At 40.0% G+C, this 26,356-nt stretch overlaps 1 pseudogene; it reads left to right on the top strand.

Annotated features, from left to right (window-relative positions):
* Positions 1-229: 229 nt before the first annotated feature.
* LOC133563751 (F-box/LRR-repeat protein 14-like) lies at positions 230-25,477 on the top strand (annotated as a pseudogene).
* The last annotated feature ends 879 nt before the right edge of the window (positions 25,478-26,356 follow it).

The raw sequence follows: 26,356 nt of genomic DNA, 5'->3' as shown, positions 1-26,356 counted from the left end.
TATACAAGTACAACCCATTTATCATTTATTTATTTACATATCACACAATGAATACCACTGGTTTGGGGATAACTTGATCGAAACTTTTTAGTACTTAATAAGGAGGGGACAGCATGATCCTCATGCTTTCGAGGACTGCTACAGTATCTTCTGCAGCGTTTGTGGTATTTGGCCTTATTTAACACAAGTGTTGAACCATCATTCAATTAATCAATTGTGACATTTATAGATGAAGGTAAAGCATTCGCAATTTCAATGAAATCTTTTAGATCCTTTTTAGCGACAAAAGTCCTTCGCTTTTGGTTGTTTGTAAGGGGTCATCAGACCGTAATTGGCAGAGACAACATAAGCCCCAATTGATGCTGCTGCTGCTACTATTACTATCAGATGATGTGGAGGCTTATTGTTTGATAATAGCTACACTTGAAAATGCATTACATGAAAATAAAGTTGATGATTTTGACAATGATAGATTAGGCAGTAGAATGACTGTACATAGATAAGCTCTTCTGTATGATTTTCACATCAGGAGAAGTCAGGAGACACAACATTAGCCTGTCTATGGTCCAAACTATTATCACACTGTGTGGATAACAGTGTCTGAGCCTTCTCTGTAAAATTGGTTTTTGTTTCTGTTGAAACAGAAACCAATAAATATTACAGGGTGGTGGGTAGACACTGACTTTCTCTACTTTTAGGTTTGTAGTTCAACAGAAACCTAATAGTAGAGAAAGAACTTTGAGTTTCTCTACTTTTACTAATGTTACAATGAAATATATCTGTAGCTTTACATTCTATCTGTGTTGAAATATATGTGCAATACATTTTGGTAGATAATGGCTACGTTGTTAATATGGAAATTAAAGTGCTCTAATAAATAAATGATCATAAATCTGATCATTCCAGTGTGTTTCAGATGCTCAATAAACCTAAAATAGTTTGCAAAAAGTATCAAAAGTTAAGGTACACCTAGTTTTTACATAGCCGCCATCTTAAAAATATGCTAATTAGATGTCAAGACACACCTAATCATAAAGATGATTTTTCCATTATATTTTTAATTGTCAAAAAACATGAAATCAACACCAAGTTTGGATTCGTAGCTCATTTGGTTCAAATTTAGGCAAAAGCATGTTCAGGTTAGGACTGGGCGATATTGGCTTTTATTAATATCGCAATATTTTTATGCCATATTGCACTATACGATATATATTAAGATATTTTGCCTTGGCCTTGAATGATCACTTGATGCATATCATCACATCAGTATGATGATTCTATGTGTCTACATTAAAACATTTTTTTTCATTCTGCATTCATATATGCTACTTTTAAACTTTCATGCAGAGAGGGAAATCACAACTAAGTAAATTGACCAAAACTGTATTTATTAAATACTCTTCATTCTCTCACCGGTGACTTTTTAAAGGCCTACTGAAATGAGATTTTCTTATTTAAACGGGGATAGCAGGTCCATTCTATGTGTCATACTTGATCATTTCGCGATATTGCCATATTTTTGCTGAAAGGATTTAGTAGAGAACATCGACGATAAAGTTCGCAACTTTTGATCGCTGCCTTTACCGGAAGTCGCAGGCGATGACGTCACCCGTTGATGGCTCCTCAAACACTCACATTGTTTTTAATGGGAGCCTCCAACAAAAAGAGCTATTCGGACCGAGAAACCGACAATTTCCCCATTAATTTGAGCGAGGATGAAAGATTCTTGTTTGAGGATATTGATAGCGACGGACTAGAAAAAAATAAACGCGATTGCATTGGGATGGATTCAGATGTTTTTAGACACATTTACCAGGATAATTCTGTGAAATCCCTTATCTTTCTATTGTGTTGCTAATGTTTTAGTGAGTTTAACAGTACCTGATAGTCGGAGGTGTGTGTCCACGGGTGTCTTGAGGCCAGTGTCTCAGGGGAGTCGACGGCAGCTTTATGGACGGCGCAAGTTCAGCTGATCTCCGGTAAGAAGCGACTTTTTACCACAATTTTCTCACCGAAACCTGCTGGTTGACATTCGGTCGGGATCCATGTTTGCTTGACCGCTCTGATCCATAGTAAAGTTTCACATCCGAGAATTTTAAACAAGGAATCACCGTGTCTTTGTGTGGCTAAAGGCTAAAGCTTCCCAACTCCATCTTTCTACTTTGACTTCTCCAATATTAATTGAACAATTTGCAAAATATTCGCAACACAGATCTCCAAATTATTGTGTAAGTATGCGGTTAAAGCAAATGACTTTTAGCTGTGTGTGTGTGCAGCGCTCATATTTCCTAACAGCCCGTGACGTCACGTGTACACGTCATCATTACGCGACATTTTCAAGAAGAAACTCCTGGGAAATTTAAAATTGCAATTTAGTAAACTAAAAAAGCCGTATTGGCAAGTGTTGCAATGTTAATATTTCATCATTGATATGTAAACTATCAGACTGCGTGGTCACTAGTAGTGGGTTTCAGTAGGCCTTTAAGTGAAAGAACAAATTAATAGTGTTGCTACCTTTTTGTAGTAACACTTCTGCTGCAAACTTTGCATATTGCTGTTGTCTGCTGAATATCTTCCCACTTGAAGCCAAACCAGATGATGGATCCCCTCATTTAAGTATGCCCTGAGCTACACCTGTGCCAAATTTGGCGCTTTGAGACAAAAGTGAACGAACACACCCTAAAATCTCCCTAAGGGTCCCCACTACAGAGAATCTGGAGAAATCACTCCACATAAGCGGCATGGCCGGAAACCAACATTGAATGACCGTGACCTTCGATCCCTCAGACGGCATGGTACCAAAATCTCTAAAGGATATCACCACATGGGCTCAGGAACACTTCAGAAAACTACTGTCACTAAATACAGTTTTTCGCTACATCTGTAAGTGCAAGTTAAAGCTCTACTATGCAAAGCGAAAGCCATTTATCAACAACATCCAGAGACGCCGCCGGCTTCTCTGGGCCCGAGATCATCTAAGATGGACTGATGCAAAGTGGGAAAGTGTTCTGTGGTCTGACGAGTCCACATTTGAAATTGTTTTGGAAATATTCAACATCGTGTCATCCGGACCAAAGGGGAAGCGAACCATCCAGACTGTTATCGACAAAAAGTTCAAAAGCCAGCATGTGTGATGATATGGGGGTGCATTAGTGCCCAAGGCATGGGTAACTTACACATTTGTGAAGGCACCATTAATGTTAAAAGGTACATACAGGTTTTGGAAAACCATATGCTGCCATATAAGCGCCGTCTTTTTCATGGATGCCCCTGTTTATTTCAGCAAGACAATGCCAAGTCACATTCAGCACGTGTTACAACAGCGTGGCTTCGTAAAAAAAGAGTGCGGGTACTTTCCTGGCCCGCCTGCAGTCCAGACATGTGTCCCAAGGAAAATGTGTGGCGCATTACGAAGCGTAAAATACGACAGCTGAGACCCCGGACTGTTGAACGACTAAAGCTCAACATAAAACAAGAATGGGAAAGAATTCCACTTTCAAAGCTTCAACAATTAGTTTCCTCAGTTCCCAAACGTTTATTGAGTGTTGTTAAAAGAAAAGGTGATGTAACACAGTGGTGAACATGCCCTTTCCCAACTACTTTGGCACGTGTTGCAGCCACGAAATTCTAAGTTAATTACTATTTGCAAAAAAAAAAAAAGTTTGAGTTTGAACATCAAATATCTTGTCCTTGTTGTGCATTCAATTGAATATGGGTTGAAAAGGATTTGCAAATCATTGTATTCCGTTTACATTTACATCTAACACAATTTCCTAACACAATTTCCCAACTCATATGGAAACGGGGTTTGTACATATATACATGTAATGTACATATACACATGTCATGTACATATATACATGTCATGTACATATACTCATGTAATTTGTGTGTGCGTGTGTATGTATGTATATATATATATATATATATATACACACACACGTAATATGTATATATACATGTAATGTGCATTTCCACATGTAATGTACATATACGCATGTAATGTGTGTATATACATGTAATGTACATGTATAGATGTACTGTACATACTGTATATACATGTAATATGCATATACACGTAATGACTATGTATACATGTAATGTACATATAAGCATATAATTTAAATATACACACACTTACATTAACAGTTTGTAGTGAATGTGTGTATTGAGAGGCATCGATATTGCTCTATGTTCTCTTTTAAGTTGTTTACATTTTTGATTTGATGTTGTGATATTGTTATACAGTATACACACACTTTTGTGTGTAAAGCTAATCTAATGTTCACCACCACGCTTTTTTGACAGATCCTAGTGTACGTGATGGGCTTTCTGCCGACTTCAGACGGGAAGAAAGCCTCACTCGTCTGCCGCAGCTGGTACTTTATCAGCCAGGACTCCTGCTTTCAGGTGATTTGTGCCACATACATGTCACTTTGGTGACGATGATTGATTATTACTTGAAGGACAAACCTCTTGTCTGTCTTCTCTTTTTGTGTAGAAAAATGTCATGTTTTGCTTTCCGGCTTCAGCCGCATCCCTGGAGCTGGTCAGGGTTCTGGGGCAAAGGTCTCGCTGCAGCCTGGTCATCAGCCAGCTGGATGGATTCAGCTTGTCCAAATCTCTGCTGATGGAGGTCAGTTTGTGGTGCATCAAACCTTTATAAAGGGAGTGGCTTTAATCAGTGTAAACCAGGTTTAAAGTTGTCCAGGCTTGAAATTGACTAGCGTTGTATTTTTTTGTCTACATAATTATACTATTTCTGTTTGATTGATTGATTGATACTTTTATTAGTAGATTGCACAGTTCAGTACATCCATCCATTTTCTACCGCTTATTCCCTTTTTGGGGTCGCGGGGGGCGCTGGCGCCTATCTCATCGCAGGGCCAACAAAGATAGACAGACAACATTCACACTCACATTCACACACTAGGGCCAATTTAGTGTTGCCAATCAACCTATCCCCAAGTGCATGTCTTTGGAAGTGGGAGGAAGCCGGAGTACCCGGAAGGGAACCCACGCATTCACGGTGAGGACATGCAAACTCCACACAGAAAAATCCCGAACCTGGGATTGAACCCAGGACTGTAGGACCTTCGTATTGTGAGGCAGACGCACTAACCCCTCTGCCACCGTGAAGCCCCAGTTCAGTACATATTCCGTATTCCGTACAATTGACCACTAAATGGTAACACCCGAATAAGTTTTTGAACTTGTTTAAGTTGGGGTCCACGTTAATCAATTCATGGTACAAATATATACTATCAACATAATACAGTCATCACACAAGTTAATCATCATAGTATGTACATTAAATTATTTACATTATTTACAATCCGGGGGGTGGGATGAGGAGCTTTGGTTGATATCAGTACTTCAGTCATCAACAATTGCATCAACAGAGAAATGTGGACATTGAAACAGTGTAGGTCTTATTTAGTAGGATATGTACAGCCAGCAGAGAACATAGTGAGTTCACATAGCATAAGAACAAGTATATACATTAGAAGTACATTTGAGTTGTTTACAATCCGGGGAGATGGGATGTGAATGGAGGAGGGTATTAGTAAAGTGTTGAAGTTGCATGGAGGTGTTGTTTTAGAGCGGTTTTGAAGGAGGATAGAGATGCAGTTACTTATATACCTGTTTGGAGTGCATTCCACATTGATGTGGCATAGAAAGAGAATGAGTTAAGACCTTTGTTAGATGGGAATCTGGGTTTAACGTGGTTTGTGGAGCTCCCCCTGGTGTTGTGGTTATGGCGGTCATTTACGTTAAGGAAGTAGTTTGACATGTACTTCGGTATCAAGGAGGTGTAGCGGATTTTATAGACTAGGCTCAGTGCAAGTTGTTTTACTCTGTCCTCCACCCTGAGCCAGCCCACTTTGGAGAAGTGGGTTGGATTGAGGTGTGATCTGGGGTGGAGGTCTAAAAGTAACCGGACTAGCTTATCCTGGGATGTTTGGAGTCTAGATTTGAGGGTTTTGGAGGTGCTGGGGTACCAGGAGGTGCAAGCTTAATCGAAGAAGGGTTGAATGAGAGTTCCCGCTAGAATCCTCAAGGTGCTTTTGTTGACCAGAGAGGAGATTCTGTTGAGGAATCTAGTTCTTTGGTGGACCTTTTTGATCACCTTGGTTGCCATTTTATCACAGGAAAGATTAGCCTCTAGAATGGAACCTAGGCAGGTGATCTCATCCTTCCTGGTGATAACAATGTCACCCACTTTTATAGTGAAGTCACTGACCTTCTTAAGTTTGATATGCGACCCAAATACGATGGATTCCGTTTTACCTAAGTGTATGGATAGCTTGTTGTCAGCAAGCCAGGTGCAAATATTAAGGAGTTCAGCACTGAGGATTTGTTCCACCTGTGACTTGTCCTTGCCGGATACCAGCAGGGCCGAGTCATCCGCAAACAGGAACAATTCACAGTGGCATGCTGATGGCCTGTCATTTACGTATATTAGAAACAGTAAAGGTCCTAGTATACTGCCTTGGGGGACTCCACAGCTTACAGAGAGGGGAGGGGACATGGTGCCGTTCACCTCTACCACCTGTTTCCTCCCCTCCAAGTAAGATTGCATCCAGCTCGATGAGGTTTCGTCGAATCCGATTGCTCTGAGCTTATCCAACAGTATAGCGTGGTTAACTGTGTCGAAGGCCTTCTGAATGTCCACCATGACCATGCCGCAGTATTTGCCCGCGTCTACCTCATGTTTGATGTGGTCAGTCAGATAGAGAAGGCATGTGTCAGTGGAGTGGTTAGTTCTGAAGCCGGATTGGAATTTGTACATTAGTTTATTAGTAGCAAGGTATCTATCGACCTGTTCATAAACTATTTTCTCCATTACTTTCGAAATGGAACTGAGAATAGAAATGCATATTATTTCACTATTACTGTCTTGCAGTGTGGTTCAGACTTTAGACTGACAGTGAAGACCAGCCGTATCTACTGAGAACTAAATACTGGAAAAACAGCATTAGCCATTTTAATATTGAAAAAAAAAAAAGCTAAAACTATTTAAATGTTGATATTAGAAGAAGTTTGTGATGTTGAATAAGGAATGATTTTTAATTTTTTTGTACAAATTAAAAACAGAAAAGTTTAAAATATTCATTCCCCTTTTGCTCTGAGTACAAGCTATTGGCTTCCGATGTTCCCTTATAGAGCTTCTGATCAGATGTTGACCTCTTACAGAAATACCTTAACTTCAGAGTTAATTACGTTCCAAGAACAAACTCGCAACTCAAAACTTGTATCTTAAATCAGCCCTGCCCATTGAAATTAATATCAATCTATCCAAGTTTATCCTTTTATTAGCAGTGCCTTCCCAAAACACAATCATTTTAACATGTAACATGTCTTTGAAAAGAAAAACTAACTTTTAGATAACAAATATTGTTTGAAAAAACATTACAATAGGATGTACTGTAGTACAAACAAGTACACTAGTTTATGAATTAATGTAGTAATATTGTTCAGCATTTACCGAGGAGAGATTTTTTTGCAAGTGTTTCCTACAGACTGTTTCTCCGTCAAATATATTTATGTTTTACACAAATATATTTGAGTGACGGACCGAAGAGTTAAATTCTGATATGTATTTTTGTGTACAAAAGGTAATGCTCGATTGTCCAGTTTGAGTCAGGTGTAGACAGAACAAATTGAAAAACGGCAAACACAGCATCTGCAGCTTCCCAATATTTTTATGGATAAATGTTCGTCGTTTGTGTCTACAGGCCACGGATGCTGGTTGCAGCTTGTGTGATGCGGACTCAACTGGGGCGAACTGGTCGTTTAGGCTGCTAACCAGTAGGGCCTGTTTTTAAATGGTTGGTTTCTCTTATTCAGTAGTTTACTTTTTCTTTTTTTGCACTTTCTCACTTCTGGTGGTTGGAGGACAGAATTATGATGATCTCTGAGCGGCGCTTAAACGCGCATGTCAACTGTCTCATCAAAACTTATTTTTGTTTCCGATGTAGAAAAATCAGGAACAGCATGTAACTAGGGCTGGGCGATATATCGAATATACTCGATATTTTGTGGGTTTTTTTCTGTGCGATATAGAAAATGACTATATCATGATATTTGAGTAAAAGTTGTTATGCAGTTGCTTTTAGCTGCGGGCATTACACTACAGGCTCTTCTCACTCTTGTCTCTCCTTCTCACAGAGACATAAAACAAGCGCACCTTGTTACATAGGTCACATACTTGTTACATAGGTCACATACTGTCATACGTGGAACATCATACACTCTCGCGGACCAGAGATCCAGTGGTGCTAGCGGTAATACGGGTGAAAGAATGTGCAAATCTGGTAACAAATGAAGGAAGAAAAATTAATTTCCAAGAAAAAATGCACAGGATCCATCGTCTGGCGGGGTTTTGGCCTCAAGCGGGAAGATGTTGAACAGACAACCGTAATATGTCAAAAGCGCTGCTACAAAAAGTAGCATTACTGCTAATTTGTAACATCATTTTAAAAGTCACCCGCTATAGAATGAAGAGTGCTTGAAACCCCGCATGTCAACATCTCCTGCCGGTGCAACATCCACAAAATGCCAAAGCAACCATTTCCAGATCAACATCATACGAAACAAATAGTCAACAACAGAAGGATATATTGTCCGCAGTAACCTATCACATAGCAAAGTACATACACTATTTGATTTCCTATTATGCAGCTAATTTTTATTTGACAGTTGTGCTTCACGGTGGCAGAGGGGTTAGTGCGTCTGCCTCACAATACGAAGGTCCTGCAGTCCTGGGTTCAAATCCAGGCTCGGGATCTTTCTGTGTGGAGTTTGCATGTTCTCCCCGTGAATGCGTGGGTTCCCTCCGGGTACTCCGGCTTCCTCCCACTTCCAAAGACATGCACCTGGGGATAGGTTGATTGGCGACACTAAATTGGCCCTAGTGTGTGAATGTGAATGTGAGTGTGAATGTTGTCTGTCTTTCTGTGTTGGCCCTGCGATGAGGTGGCGACTTGTCCAGGGTGTACCCCGCCTTCCGCCCGATTGTAGCTGAGATAGGCGCCAGCGCCCCCCGCGACCCCGAAAGGGAATAAGCGGTAGAAAATGGATGGATGGAGTTGTTGAAATATCTTGTGTGACATCATGCACAAAAGTGCACTTTATTTGTTTTAAACTGTTGTAGTGGCGTTCTGTACAAAAATTGCACTTTAATTTAGTGTTGTTTTGTTATGTCATCTTAGTGACATCATGCACAAAAGTGCACTCATAGCTTGTTTTAAAATGTCTCTGACAATCTTGCAGTTTCTGTTTTGAAATGACATGAATGTTTGTGCCACTGCTTAATAACTTTTTAATAAATACACTTGCTAAATTGAGTTCGTTGTGATTTCCTTCTTTTCATGAAAGTTTTAAATGAGCATATATTAATGCAGTATGAACAAGAATGTTTTTAATATAGACACATAGAATCATCATACTGTGATTATATGCATCAAGTGTTCATTCAAGGCGAAGGCAAAAATATTGATATACATCGTCTATTGCGATCTGGCCTAAAAAATATAGAGATATTAAAAGAAGGCCATATCGCCCAGCCCTACCTGTCACTATTTAAACTCCATGTGCAGATCTGAATGCCTATTATTTAAATGTTAATCTAAGTTTGAAGCAAAGGTGGTAATACTAATGGCAACGTTTAGCGAGGCGTGTGTTAAAGCAGCTGTTGTGAAAATAGTGTGTGTGCGTGTGTTTGTGTGTGTTATCCTTTTAAGAATGGCAGTATGTGGGGTGAGTGACAGCAAGAAGAGGTCGCGGCAGCATGTGCAGGAGTGTTAATAGCTTGGTGGGTGTGCCCAGTGGAAATTGTAAATAAAGTGACCAAGTTGTAACTAATCGACAGCCTCGTCATTCCGACCAAAGATCGGACCCAATATTACCCTCGACAAAACATTGGCCCTGGAGGGAACGTCTCCCATGCGCTACTCGACCACAGGTTGGCATCCGACAAGCAGGAAAGGTGTAAAACAACCCTTGACATTTAAAGTGTCATCTTTATTGTTAGTTTTGAAGTCCAAATACCTCCAAATTGCACTTCACGCACCCTCTTTATTAACCAGTATTAGTGTTGTTTTTTTGCCATTCTTCCCCACCCGGATGTTATTTCTTGTATACACTTTTGTGTGCGTTCTGACACACTCAACATCATGTGCCTCGGCTCTGTAGTCACTGCTGCACAACGGCAATCAGATGAAAGAATGGTACTGGTTCTTTTCAAAGGTGGTATTGTACCGATTTCAATTAATTAGTACCAAGATGCTATATTAGTACCGGTATACTGTGCAATCCTAATATGAAGACTTTTTAAATTCACTGTATGTTTAGAATCCTTTCCTCACAATGCTTTTCACTCTGCCCTGTGCCCTTCAGGTGGGTTTATGTCTTGGCTCCAGGTTGGACAGTCTAGCACTGCCTGGCAGCAGTGTGTCTGAGGCCTCCCTGCTGGCCCTCCCCCTCGCCTCCCCTCCCTCCGCAAGCTCGACCTGAGAGGGCTGGACAGTCTCTTTATGTCAGGAGCTTTCCTCTCCAGGGAGGGGCACAGACTGCAGGTGACATCACATCTTGCAACCATTATTGAAATATGGCTCGTCTTTTAACTGATGCAGCGACTTTGTTTTTTTGAGTCACTATTTTAGGCATGTGCTAGTCCTTAGAAGTGTTCTTGTTTGTTCTGCCTTTAAAAAGGTTAAAGTTGAAGTCAGGCTGCAACTATCAACAATTTCATAGTTGACAATTCATTGTCTAGCATAACGATTTGTTGACGAATTGGGGAATGAATACTCAATGGCTCTAATATAGGCATCTGCTTTTTAATTTAGCTTGAGATCATTTTAGGCATTTTCAGCAAACGTGCTCTTCTTGACTTGCTAAGAATAATCCTTAAAAATTCTTCCTATCGATGTAATTGGGCCTTCTGCTGTGTTCCGTTTGTTGAAAGCCATATACAAACCCCGTTTCCATACGAGTTGGGAAATTGTGTTGGATGTAAATATAAATGGATTACAATGATTTGCAAATCATTTTCAACCCATATTCAGTTGAATATGCTACAAAGACAACATATTTGATATTCAAACTGATAAACATTTTTTTTGTGCAAATAATCATTAACTTTAGAATTTGATGCCAGCAACACGTGACAAAGAAGTTGGGAAAGGTGGCAATAAATACTGATAAAGTTGAGGAATGCTCATCAAACACTTATACGGAACATCCCACGGGTGTGCAGGCTAATTGGGAACAGGTGGGTGGGAACAGGTGGGTGCCATGATTGGGTATAAAAGCAGCTTCCATAAAATGTTAAGTAATTCACAAACAAGGATGGGGCGAGGGTCACCACTTTGTAAGCAAATTGTCGAAAAGTTTTAGAACGTTTCTTAACGAGCTATTGCAAGGAATTTAGGGATTTTACCATCCACCGTCCGTAAAATCATCAAAGAGTTCAGAGAATCTGGAGAAATCACTGCACGTAAGCGATGATATGACGGACTTTTGATCCCTCAGGCGCTCCTGCATCAAAAACCGACATCAGTGTGTAAAGGATATCATCACATGGGCTCAGGAACACTTCATAAAACCACTGTCAGTAACTACAGTTGGTCGCTACATCTGTAAGTGCAAGTTAAAACTCTACTATGCAAAGCCATTTATCAACAATATCCGGAAACGCCGCCGGCTTGGCTGGGCCCGAGCTCACCTAAGATGGACTGATGCAAAGTGGAAAGGGGTTCTGTGGTCTGACGAGTCCACATTTCAAATTATATTTGGAAACCGAGGACGTAGTGTCCTCCGGAACAAAGAGGAAAATAACCATCTGGATTGTTATAGGCGCAAAGTTCAAAAGCCAGCATCTGTGATGGTATGGGGGTGTATTAGTGCCCAAGGCATGGGTAACTTACACATCTGTGAAGGCACCATTAATGCTGAAAGGTCCATACAGGTTTTGGAGCAACATATGTTGTCATCCAAGCAAAGTTATCATGGACGCCCCTGCTTATTTCAGCAAGACATGTGTTACAACAGCGTGGCTTCGTAAAAAAGAGTGTGGGTACTTTCCTGGCCCGCCTGCAGTCCAGACCTGTCTCTCATCAAAAATGTGTGGCGCATCATGAAGCGTAAAATACTACAGCGGAGACCCCGGATTGTTGAACGACTGAAGCTCTACATAAAACAAAAATGGAAAAAAATTCCACTTTCAATATGAGTTTATGAGTTTGAACATCAAATATCTTGTCTTTGTAGTGCATTCAATTGAAAATGGGTTGAAAAGGATTTGCAAATCATTGTATTCTGTTTATATTTACATCTAACACAATTTCCCAACTCATATGGAAATGGGGTTTGTAAAATCAAGTTGTTAGTATGTGGATTTCTTTTTCTTTTTGTCCCTAGTAACAGGCTACTCGCTCGTGGTTGATTGAGCAGTCTGACAAAGGCGATGTGTTCCTACGCCAGAAAAGTAGTTCCTCTGTTTGCGCGCTTACAATAACAATGCCCCTCTAGCTTGGTTAATATGCAGGTCACGGCATGTAAATGTTTAGACGTTTAGGGCTTTATAGGCGGAATAGATTAATCCTAATGGCCTTGTGAGTCTACTTGTTACTCGCCTCAAACCAGCTGTTTTTCACTATTTAAAACGCACAGAAAATGGAAAGACGTGTGTGTTCTTGCCTCATGTAAGAATTGTGGCTTATGGGCAAAATTCCCAAAAAACTGCAGTCTCTTTTTAAGCAATAAGCAATGGGGACGGCGTGGCGCAGTGGGAGAGTGTCCGTGCGCAACCCGAGGGTCACTGGTTCAAATCCCACCTAGAACCAACCAACCAACTTGTCATGTCCGTTGTGTCCTGAGCAAGACACTTCACCCTTGCTCCTGATGGGTGCTGGTTGGCGCCTTGCATGGCAGCTCCCTCCATCAGTGTGTGAATGTGTGTGTGAATGGGTAAATGTGGAAGTAGTGTCAAAGCGCTTTGAGTACCTTGAAGGTAGAAAAGCGCTATACAAGTACAACCCATTTATCATTTATTTATTTAATAACATGTGTACAGAATTCAATGTTTTCCATTGGGTCCTAGGTCAGATCGGCCTTATCTGGGCTAGAAGAACTGGATCTTTCCGACCTGCGCTACCTTTCTGACCTCACCTTCAACCGACTCACAGGATGCACGCCACGGCTCCGCCGCCTCTCCTTGGCCGGCTGTCATATAGCTTTTGAGTTTGACCCACACTGTGGATGACCGGTGGGAACTGTGGAGGTTTCCTCAGCACTGCTCTCGCTGAGGAATGTGCGGAAGTTGCTGATGAAGAAGAACACCACCATTGTCGCCCTGGACCTCAGCAGGACCGCCATCACCCCTGAGTCACTTCGCACGATTGCCCAGGTAGGCAAACCTCATCTTGTACAATGGCTGTATAAACACTACTTTTTGTGGGTACAATTTTAAGATTATTTTGCTGCTCAAATATAAGATAAATGTAAATAATATAAGATACCGTATTTCCTTGAATTGCCGCCGGGGCGCTAATTAATTTGAAACCTCTTCTCACTCCGGCGTTTACCAAAGGCATGCAGTAAAGGCAAGCATGCGCTAATTATTTTAAAACCTGTTCTCACTACGGTGCTTACCAAAGGCATGTGGTAAATTTAGGCCTGCGCTTATAAATTTGAGTGTGATGTAAGGATATCATCATGAAAAGCACATTTAATAACGAAAACATTATGGTTTTACCTTTAACTTATAAATGAAGTCCATGCGCAGCTCCTTCTGATCAAAAGCATTGATAACTTGTTTATAGAAGTCTTCCTTATCTTTCTTCAGTTTTAGAAGTCTCTCCGTCTCGATGGAGATCTTCCTATATTACCTCCTGCTTCGATCAAAAGTCCAGTTTAGAAAACTGTTTTATTTTAGATATGTAATCCTCTGTTAAAAGTGCAAGCGAGAGGAAAAAATAAACGAACGCTGCTCACTCTTGCTGCTTGTTGTCACTTCTTCTGCAGCCGAGCTGTCGCAAGAAGGATCACTACCGCCCTCTGTCACCAGGAGGTGGGAGTCATTTAATGACTCATATTTGACACACGCAGCTACGGTATATTAATAAAACATAGCTGCTTACTGTTCTTTTTAGCATATTCAATAGCTTGGACCTTAAATCCTACTGAATACCTCTTAAGCTTCTTCCCTTTATGCGATTTAGAATTATTGAAATCAGCCTCCTCCATTTTGAAAATGATGACAGGTGAAGTGTCACTCGTGACGTGACGAGTTTGAACCGGCGGAAATTCTAGGCATATGCTAATTATTTGGCGAAACGAGTTTGACCCGGTGAAAATTCTAGACATGCGCTAATAAAAATGATATTTTGCTAATTCTAGGCAGGCGCATACTATATACCCGGCGGCAATTCAAGGAAATACAGTATAACCATTTACCATTTACCCACGCAGTCATGGGGAGAACATGCAAACTCCACACAGAAAGCTCCCGAGCCCGGGATTGAACTCAGGAATACTCAGGACCTTCGTATTGTGAGGCACATGCACTAACCCCTGTTTCCTTGTGCTGTCCGAAAAAAATAACTTAAGTGAAATAGAAATAGAATAACATATAACAAACAAAACTAATCATACAAAATGAATACAATATAATAGGAACAAAGAATGATGCCTGTAATAAAATAAAATTATAAGGGCCTTGTATACAAATAGGAAGCAAATAACATTGAAATTACCCTTTTAACACGGGAGTATCAGTATATACTATATTACTTGTATTTAAAAAAAGATAAGTGCAATAAAAACCTGGGTATTCATGCAATGGATAATAAAGAACCAAACTAAACAAAAAGATTGACAAAGTACAATATGATAAATGGAGGGACAATATATTTAGCAAGTAAACATATACACATTTGAAAATGTATTAATAGGAGTGGTGTTTGATCTTTGGACACACCCCTTGTTACATTAACATACAAACTGTACATGCTAACATGTCACTCGCACAAGCCATATCACCTGCAGGCTGCATCACCAGTAGGTGCACCTGTGCGCTGTGTTGAAACAAACAGACCTGCATCACCAGTAGGTGTACCTGTGCCCTGTGTTGAAACAAACAGACCTGCATCACCAGTAGGTGTACCTGTGCCCTGTGTTGAAACAAACAGTCATGCAGTAACAATGTTGGCGTGTTTTATTCATTAAACAAATCATTGAAGCAACAACATTCAAATTGATGCTTTTTTCTAATGGATGAATCGTTGCAGTGCTAATGGCTAGTTATGTCGACATAACTAGCCATTCATTTTTTGCTAAATATTTAAATATTAAACATGTGTGTCGTTGCAGGTTGAAGGTCTGGCCTTAGAGGAGCTGTGTCTGCAAAGCTGCAAGGAGCTGACAGACTATTCAGTGGAGGTGCTGCTGAAGCACCAACCCAGCCTCCAGAGATTGGACATCAGCGGCTGCACTGAGCTGACCAGCAGGAGCGTAGTCGCCATCGCACGAGGCCTGAGCTCGCTGACGCACTTATCTCTGTCACGTGCCTGGAGGATCACTGAAACAGGTGTCAGTCAATAGTTCAACACTATTATTGCCATCAGTGAATACATAACCTTAGATATCCAGCTACTGAATAAGTCAACATCGCTAAAAGCCTGTGAATGTTGTCATTCATGCAGGTCGTGTTCTCACAGTCAATACATCCTAACTGATCTGCTCTGAATGTCTTAAGGGGTCGGCAACCCAAAATGTTGAAAGAGCCATATTGGACCAAAAATACAAAACAAATCCATCTGGAGCCACAAAAAATTAAAAGCCATATTACATACAGATAGTGTGTCATGAGATATAAATTAAATTGTGAGGACTTAAATGAAATTAAATGAGCTCAAATATACCGACAAATAAGGCATTATTATGCAATATGTACATACAGTTGTCCTAAATAGCATGTTTGCATCGATTAGCTTGCAGTCATGCGGTGACCAAATGTGTCTGATTAGCATACGCCACATAAGTCAATAACATCAACAAAACTCACCTTTGTGCATTCATGCACAACGTTAAAAGTTTGGTGGACAAAATGAGACAGGAAAAGAAGTGGCATAAAACATGTCGTAGAAAGTCGGGGAAAGTTACACATGTAAACAAACTACGGTGAGTTCAAGGACCACCAAAATTAGTAGGACAAAACAGCGATCGCCAAATACTAGAATCAGTGAAGCATGTTTAATACAAACTGTGCTTTACAACAATTAGGGAGGTTTGTGTCATGTTTGTCTTCTGCAGAAACCATATTAAAACAAAAAATATGTTTGTTCCCCTCATCTTTTTCCATTTTTCATATATTTTTGAAAAAGCTCAAAAGAGCCACTAAGGCGGCACTAAAGAACTGCATGCGACTCCAGAGACGCGGGTTGCCGACCCCGGTCTTAGAAGATGTTCTCATTGAGCAGGCTTCATTAGTTCATGCTCACAGTCCTAAACAATGTATGTACCCTCTGAAAGTGCCCAGACAAGGAAGGTTTTGCGCCATTGTGGTGGACTTCATCCTAAGAAAATCTTCATAGACCTTTTAGAGCAGGGCTCTTCCAACTAAATTGTTTTGGGGGCCACATTTCCAGAAAGCTGAGGACTGGGAGGGTCAGACTTCTCCCTTCACTATTTTTATTTTGTACTGTGTAATCCAAAGAACTAGTGTCCTCCACAGTAGACGTTTGATTTTGGAGTGTTTATTTTGTCCGAGTAACAGGAGCGCTCTGCTGTTTTTAAGGACCCTCTCAGCATAAAAGCTACCTTTTTTTTGGACTAAAAGGTGCATTTAAAATCCTTTAATTTTCTCAAAAATCGACAGTGCGCCTTAAAACCCGGTGCGCCTAATGTACTGAATAATTTTGGTTGTGCTTACTGACTTTGAAGCCATTTTATTTGGTACATGGTGTAATTATAAGTGTGACATAAGAGGTACGTGAAGACTGCAATATGACGCCAGTAAACAACACCAAAACTTTAAATGTTCCATTGAGAAAAAAGAACATTCCACACGGCTCTCAAAAATCTGTCAAAATGTTTTAGTATGGCCGCACCGCTTGATGGATTGTCGGCCTATTACGGCTACCGTAGTCAGATATAGGAGTATTTCTATGGTGTGTTTAAGGACTGCAAAATGGCACCTGTTAGCGGACTTATCTGGCTTTTTGTTTCGCAATATTATGCAAAACCAATTTTTCTTACCTTCAGGTACCTGCTGATGTGTATTTGCGCATGTCCGCCACTGTAGTCTGCGCCGATTCCATAGTCAATAAACTTCTTCTTTTTCACTATCTTCTTGTTATGGGACATTCACCCTCTGCTGTTGCTAATATAAAGTAGTGTAAAGTTCTAACTTATATCTCGCTATGGAAGCGCTAAAAACTACGAAAGTAGTGTGTTTACATAATTCACCCACGGAACTTTAGTTATTAGAGAGTTCCAGTCGGACGTTTTTACACGGGACACAATTCTGGTGTTATTGTTGCACTAGTGAGACACGGATGAGGAGATGCTGCTCCGTTATTGATTGAAGTAAAGTCTGAATTTCATTAAAACAGTTCGCTCCATCTTTTGACACTTCTTCCACTCCCGTCCTTGCACGCTACACCGCTACAACAAAGATGACGGGGAGAAGATGCTGTCGAAGTTGAGCCACGTAAATAAGACCGCCCACAAAACGGCGGATCCTGAAGAGACTGTCAGAAAACTGCTTGAAGATGGTCTGTAAAACATCATCTATGCAACATTTTGACCAAGGAACCACCATTAAATGTTATGTAGACCACAAGGAAGTGTTTTAAAATCATAATAAGACCCCTTTAATGTGCCTTATAATCCGGTGCGCCCTATCCAGCACTCTCGTGTTTTTAAGTCTGCTGCAAAAATGTGAGTCTCTTTTTGAACTAAACTCTGTGGCCACTAGTTGAAAAGCCCAAATGGTGACTAAGACAGGACCTAAAAGGAAACCCTGAGGCGCAACTAAAGAGATTGAACAAATGACTAGTGACTGCAAGTTACAGTAACAACTTTGATACAAAAATAATGTTAGCAATAAAATAATGTTAGCAATAAAAAAATTAAACTGCCAGAAAGGAGAGGAATAAAAGGAGTTTCTTGAGGAACTCCTCAGTTATGTAAATCACAAGTTATAATGTTTGCTAGCAAGGTTAAAATGTCAATGCAAGGATCTACCAACGTGGTCCCAGTTCCTCTACACCAGTGTTTTTCAACCTTTTCTGAGCCAAGGCACGTTTTTTTTTTCATTGAAAAAATCCAGACGCACACTACCAACAGAAATCCTTAAAAAACGAAACTCGGTTGACAGTAAAAAGTAATTCTCGCAATTGTTGATATGAATTCAAAGCATAACCAAGAATGCATCACTATAGCTCTTAGGAGTGTGGGAAAAAAATCGAATCGAATGCATTGTGCGATTCAGAATGGATTCGAATTTAAATTTTTTTTTTTTTTTACTTTTTTTTATTTATTTAATCATTCCAACAAACCACTACACAGCAATACCATAACAATGCAATCCAATTCCAAAACCAAACCTGACCCAGCAACACTCAGAACTGCAATAAACAGAGTAATTGAGAGGAGACACAAACACGACATAGAACGAACCAAAAGTAGTGAAACAAAAATGAATATTATCAACAACAGTATCAATATTAGTTATAATTTCAGCATAGCAGTGATTAAAAATTCCTCACTGACATTATCATTAGACATTTATAAAAATAAAAGAACAATAGTGTCACAGTGGCTTACACTTGCATCGCATCTCATAAGCTTGACAACACACTGTGTCCAATATTTTCACAAAGATAAAATAAGTCATATTTTTGGTTTGTTTAATAGATAAAACAAATTTACGTTATTGCAATCAGTTGATAAAACATTGTCCTTTACAATAAGAAAAGCTTTTTTTTTTTTAAATCTACTACTCTGCTAGCATGTCAGCAGACTGGGGTAGATCCTGCTGAAATCTAATCTATTGAATGAATACGGAATCGTTTTGAATCGGAAAAATATCGTTTTTGAATCGAGAATCGAATCGAAAAAAATCGATATATTATCGAATCGATATTGAATCGAATCGTGGGACACCCAAAGATTCGCAGTCCTAATAGCTCTTGTACCACCTGTCACATCACGCCATGACTTGAGTTTTTTTGGTGTTTTCCTGTGTGCCGTATTTTAGTTCTTGTCGTGCGCTCCTTTTTTGGTGGCTTTTTCTCTTTTTTTGGTATTTCCCTTTAGCAGTTTCACGTCTTCCTTGAACGTTATTCCGCGCACCCGCTTTCTTTTCGCAATCGAGACTATTTCAGTTGTGCAGACTCCATCCTTCTGTGTGGGGACATTGTTGATTGTCATGTACTTTATGGACGCCGTCTGCTCCACGCGCTGAAAGTCTTTGCTGTTGTCCAGCATTCTGTTTTTGTTTACTTTGCAGCCAGTTCGGTTTTAGTTTCATTTTGTACAGCTGTCCCTAAGCTTCAATGGCATTTCTTAGCGGCACTCACCTTTTGTTTATTTTTGGTTTAAGCATTAGATACCTTTTTACCTGCACACTGCCTCCCGGTGTCGTCTGCATATTGTGTTCATGACAAACATCTACAAAGCAATTGGCTACCTGCTGCCATCTACTGATATGGAAGAGTATTACATGGTTCCTCTGCCGTGATCTAGACAGCACAGACACTCATCAAGGGCACATTTTCGGATTATAATTACTGGTTTGCAATAAATATTTTTAGCCCAAATAGGTGAAATGACATCATCTCCCACGACACACCAGACTGTATCTCTTGTAGGGATTTTCTGTCAGTTTTAAACTGAACATCTGGTTTTGGCCCTCGGGCCGCCAGTCGTGTTCAAGCTGCCATGAACATTTTTGGGGGGATTATAAAGGTTAATGATGGTGGTCATGTGGTCCACAGGTCTGGCTGACCTGCTGTCTGTGTCATCCCTGAAGAGTGTGGATCTCTCCGAGTGTCTTAACATCGGGGGCACAGAGATGGTGAAGGGTTTGTCTCGCAGTGATGCTGAGCGGGCACAGCTGGAGACGCTCCACCTCAGGAGCTGCGCTTACGTCCGGGTCCGTCCTTGTCCCACCCGTCACATTTGGGTTGGAAAAACAAACAGCTATTTAATAACATCCTTTTTTTTTTTTTCATTTTCAGGACGAGGCTGTTTTGGCCCTCACGCAGCTTGTAGGCAGCACCTTACGTCAGCTGGACCTGACCGCCTGTGTCAATGTGACCGATCTGTCGGTGCGTGCCATCGCCTCCTACCTGCAGGGCCTGGTAGTGCCCCGCCTGGGTGGGTGCAAGGAGGTGACTGACTGGGGTCTGCTGGGCATAGTGGAGAACAGGACGTGTGAGCTGGATGAAGAGAAGATGAAGACACACTGTAGTTGTATCTCCTGCTCAGTGGCCTAGTGGTTAGAGCAGGGGTCACCAACGTGGTGCCCGCGGGCACTAGGTAGCCTGTAAGGACCAAATGAGTCGCCCGCTGGCCTGTTCTAAAAATAGCTCAAATAGCAGTACTTACCAGTGAGCTGCCTCTATTTTTTTAAATTGTATTTATTTACTAGCAAGCTGGTCTTGCTTTGCTCGACATTTTTAATTCTAAGAGAGACAAAACTCAAATAGAATTTGAAAATCCAAGAAAATATTTTAAAGACTTGGTCTTCTCTTGTTTAAATAAATTCATTTATTTTTTTACTTTGCTTCTTATAACTTTTAGAAAGACAATTTTAGAGAGAAAATACAACCTTAAAAATGATTTTAGGATTTTTAAAAACATATACCTTTTTACCTTTTAAATTCCTTCCTCTTCTTTCCTGACTAATTAAATCAATGTTGAAGTAAGGAAAAAATTTATTGTAAAGAATAATAAATACATTTTAATTTAATTCTTTATTTTTAGCTTCTGTTTTTTCGACAAAGAATATTTATGAAATATTTCTTCAAACTTATTATGATTAAAATAAAAAAAAAATATTCTGGCAAATCTAGAAGATCTGTAGAATCAAATTTAAATCTTATTTCAAAGTCTTGAATTTCTTTTAAAATTTTTGTTCTGGAAAATCTAGACGAAATAATGATTTGTCTTTGTTAGAAATATAGCTTGGTCCAATTTGTTGTATATTCTAACAATGTGCAGATTGGATTTTAACCTATTTTAACATGTAATCAAAAATTATTTATTGTGAGAAATCATTAAGATGATCAGTGTTTCCACGAAGATAAATATCATTAATTATTAATAATAACATAGAGTTAAAGGTAAATTGAGCAAATTGGCTATTTCTGGCAATTTATTTAAGTGTGTATCAAACTGGTAGCCCTTCGCATTAATCAGTACCCAAGAAATATCTCTAGGTTTCAAAAAGGTTGGTGACCCCTGGGTTAGAGTGTCCGCCCTGAGATGAGTAGGTCGTGAGTTCAAACCCCGGCTGAGTCATACCAAAGACTATAAAAATGGGAGCCATTACCTCCCTGCTTGGCACTCAGCATCAAGGGTTGGTATTGGGGCTTAAATCACCAAAAATTATACCTGGGCGTGGCCACCACTGCCGCTCACTGCTCCCCTCACCTCCCAGGGGGTGAACAAGGGGATGGGTCAAATGCAGAGGACAAATTTCACCATGCCTAGTGTGTGTGTGTGTGTGTATGTATGTGTGTGTGTGACTATAGTTGGTACTTTTTTTTTATTGACAATAATTAATAGTTTATTATTATCCAATGGAACCACCATTCACAAACTCCTCTATTTGTGTCCTTTCTGGTTTCCGAACGTTTTTGTCGCGCCAAATATACTCTACCTCCGTGTATGAACCACGTCTCGGCGTACAAAAGCTTAATTCATTCATTTTGCATGCCACTTGAAGCCATGACATCACTTCTTGTACACATGGGCACGGCCATTTTTACAGTAAAAAATAAATAAATTGACGTTTACTACCGTATTTCCTTGAATTGCCGCCAGGTATATAGTAAGCGCCTGCCTAGAATTACTGCCTGGTCAAACTTGTTTCGCTAAATAATTAGTGCATGCTTAGCATTATCGCCGGCTCAGGATTAACGCCGGGTCAAACTCGTTTCGCACAATAATATTTTTATTAGCGCATGTCTAGAATTTCCGCCGGGTCAAACTCGTCACGTGTGACACTTCACCTGGCATCATTTTCAAAATGGAGGAGGCTGATTTCAATAATTTTAAATCGCATAAAGGAAAGAAGATTAAGAGCTATTCAGTAGGATTTAAGGTCCAAGCTTTTGAATATGCTAAAAAGAACAGTAAGCAGCTATGTTTTATTAATATACCGTAGCTGCGTGTGTCAAATATGAGTCATTAAATGACTCCCGCTTCCTGGTGGTAGAGGACACTAGTGATCCTTTTTGCGACTACTCGGCTGCAGAAGAAGTAGCAACAAGGAGCAAGAGAGAGCAGCGATCCTTAATTTTTTCTTCTGGCTTGCACTTTTAACATGGAGGATTACATATCTAAAATAAAACAGTTTTCTAAACTAGACTTTCAATTGAAGCATGAGGGAATAAAGGAAGATCTCCATCGAGACAGAGACTTTTAAAACTGAAGATAAGGAAGACTTTTATAAACAAGTTATCGATGCTTTTGATCAGAAGGAACTGCGCATGGACTTCATTTATAAGTAAAGGTAAAACCATAAAAACGTTTTTTTATTAAATGTGCTTTTCATGATGGTATCCTTACATCACACTCAAATTTATAAGCGCAGGCCTAAATTTACCGCATGCCTTTGGTAAACGCCGGAGTGAGGCGAGGTTTTAAATTAATTAGCGCCCCGGCAGCAATTCAAAGAAATACGGTAATCGATTTTATTATCTTCCATGTCCAAATTGTGATGCATCTAAAAATCGATGACTTCCCACACCTCTAATTGATGTGAAGTTTTTTTTGTTTTATAAAATACAGTACAGGCCAAAAGTTTGGACACATCTTCTCCTAATTCAATGTTTATTTTCATTGTCACTGAAGGCATCAAAACTATGAATGAACACATGTGGAGTTATGTATTCAACAAAAAAAGGGGAAATAACTGACATGTTTTATATTCTATTTTCTTCAAAATAGCCACCCTTTGCTGTAACTACTGCTTTGCACACTCTTGGCATTCTCTCCATGAGCTTCAAGAGGTAGTCACCTGAAATGGTTTTCACGTGACAGGTGTGCTTTACAGAGCACCGTGCTTTGTTTTAAGATGTGTAGTGAAGCCTGTAGTACTCTAGTATACGTTCTCACGCAGTTGCTTTTAGCTGCGGGCATTACACTACAGGCTCTTCTCACTCTTTCCTGTCTCTCCTTCTCACAGACAAGAAGGCGCTCAAACTTATACACGTCACAAACTGTCACGTCATACGTCACATACGTATACGCCCTCGCGGAGCAGAGGTAGGAGAATGGGTAACGTTAGCTGTGATGCTAACGTAGCTGTCCGAGTGGGAATACGAGAGAAAGAAGGTGCAAATCTGGTAACAAATGAAGGAAGAATTAATTCCCAATAAAAACAGCAGGAGGTCCATCGTCTGGCGGTGGTTCGGCTTCAAGTGGGAATATGTCGAACAGACAACCAAAATTTGTCAAGTGTGGGGCAAAAGCCTTGCTATAAAAAGTAGCATTACTGCTAATATGTGGCATCATTTGAAAAGTCCCTCACTAGAGAATGAAGAAAATTTCATAATGTCCGTAACAATCTACCATATAGTGAAGGACGAATACTAGGGGTGTGGGAAAAAATCGATTCGAGTAGGAATCGAATCATGTATGTTGTGCGATTCAGAATCGATTCTAATTTTTTTAAAATCGACTTCTTTTTAAATAAATAAAAATATATACACATTTTTATTATATTTTTAATTTTTATTTTTAATCAATCCAACAAACCACTACACAGCAACACCATAACAATGCAATCCAATTCCAAAACCAAACCTGACCCAGCAACACTCAGAACTGCAATAAACAGAGCAATTGAGAGGAGACACAAACACGACACAGAACAAACCAAAAGTAGTGAAACAAAAATTAATATAATCAACAACAGTATCAATATTTTTTATAATTTCAGCATAGCAGTGATTAAAAATCCCTCATTGACATTATCATCAGACATTTATAAAAATAAAAAAAAAGTGTAACAGTGGCTTACACTTGCATCGCATCTCATAAGCTTGACAACACACAGTGTCCAATATTTTCACAAAGATAGAATAAGTCATATTTTTGGTTCGTTTAATAGTTAAAACAAATTTACATTATTGCAATCAGTTGATAAAACATTGTCCTTTACAATTATAAAAGCTTTTTACAAAAATCTACTACTCTGCTAGCATGTCAGCAGACTGGGGTAGATCCTGCTGAAATCCTATGTATTGAATGAATACAGAATCCTTTTAAATCGGGAAAAAAATCGTTTTTGAATCGAGAATCAAATCGAATCGAAAAAAAATCGATATATTATCAAATCGTGACCCCAAGAATCGATATTGAATCGAATCGTGGGACACCCAAAGATTCACAGCCCTAACGAATACTATTTGATTTCCTATTATGCAGCTCATTTTTATTTGACACTTAAAATGTCTCTGACAATCTTGCACTTTCTGTTTTAAAAAGCACATTTTAAAGCTGCGTTGATGCCCTCTACGGGAAGACCACGGCCCCAGGTTCACACGCACCTTTGAAAACATGGGTTTCTTCAAGCCCCCCTGCTTGCCTTTTGAGGATCGTCCCAAGCTGGTGACCCAGGACCACCTGGAGCGCTTCAAACAGGAGGCGGGAGCCTCGCTTTTAGCTCTTTCCAGGCTGCGGGAGCTCAACCTGTCCGCCTGCTGCAAGCTGACCGACAGCAGCGTCGCTCAGGTGCTGACGGCGTCACGCAAAGACGGGAGAAAAGCAGGACTCATGATTCCATGAATCCTCGCAGGTGGTGCGCTACCCAGACCTCCAACATCTGTCGCTGGCCATGCTGCCTGAGGTCACAGACGCCAGTTTGTGGGCCGTGGCTCGCCACTGCCGCAGCCTCACCAGCCTGGACCTCAGCCACTATGTCCTCATTAGTGAGCTGGGCTTGGCACAGGCGCTCCCACACCTGTGCAGACTGCAGTACCTGTGCCTCGCCGCTTGCAACATCACTGACAAGTAAGTCCGCACTTTTCTTCACGCGCCACACTTTCCCTTCTTTAACGTGTGGATGTGCAGGTCTCTGTTCTTGCTGGCTCAGCACTGCAAGAGACTGAAAACTTTGGACGTGTCAAAGTGTAGCCGGGTCTCAGCGACCATGGTTGACCGTCTTCACTCTCAGATGCCCTTTTTGGAGAATGTCCAATACAGACTACATAACGGCACTGACTTCACACTCTGATTGGACATTTCAGCTCCAAAAAATATATATATATATATATATATATATATATATATATATATATATATATACATACATACATATATATTAGGGGTGTAATTGTACACAAAATCGGTACGTACCTCGGTTCAGAGGTCACGCTTCGGTTCATTTTCGGTACAGTAGGAAAATAACAAAATATTAATTTTTGGGTTATTTATTTAACAAATATGCTATGTCTTCCACCAAAAATATTTTTCTTAGTGGAATATTTGATGTGAAGTAATAGGAAACTTGGATCGGTCAAAAAACATAATAACATTGATTTTGATTCAATATTATGTTTTGAGCAATGACAGTTTGAAAGAAAAAAAAAACAGCTTTGTTTTATCAGTCAACGTTGCAACTTTTTCTAAACTACATTTAGCCTTTAAACTTTTTATTTCACTTTTGTTTGTTTTTGTTTATTTTAATAGTATTTTTAGAATGTGCCGTGGGCCTTTAAAACATTAGTAGTGGGCCGCAAATGGCTTCCGGGGCACACTTTTCACACCCCTGCTATAGATAATAAAAAATCTAATCTGATAAATCTATGGGTAAAAAGCAGAGCCTGGCGACCCATGCACGTTTATCATAACTCTCTCGCTCTCTCCATCGCTGCCCCTCCCTCACAAATGTTGCTGCGCACACAACTTTTTTTTTTTTTAAACCCCTTAACCCTGAACGTACATTGAAAATACACGCAACCCAGACTTAAAATGCCGGACATTTGAGGCATTTAACAAACTCCACCCGGACAGCCCCGCAAAAGAGGACATATCCAGTGTAAAGAGGAGGTATGGTCAGTCTATCATAGCCCTGTCCCTGCTAGCATGCCGTGTGTTGTTTTTTTTTTTTGAT

The sequence above is a fragment of the Nerophis ophidion genome, linkage group LG12 (genome assembly GCF_033978795.1).
Source record: "Nerophis ophidion isolate RoL-2023_Sa linkage group LG12, RoL_Noph_v1.0, whole genome shotgun sequence".
In the NCBI taxonomy this organism is placed as follows: domain Eukaryota; kingdom Metazoa; phylum Chordata; class Actinopteri; order Syngnathiformes; family Syngnathidae; genus Nerophis; species Nerophis ophidion.
This window is presented reverse-complemented; position numbering and strand designations above follow the sequence as displayed.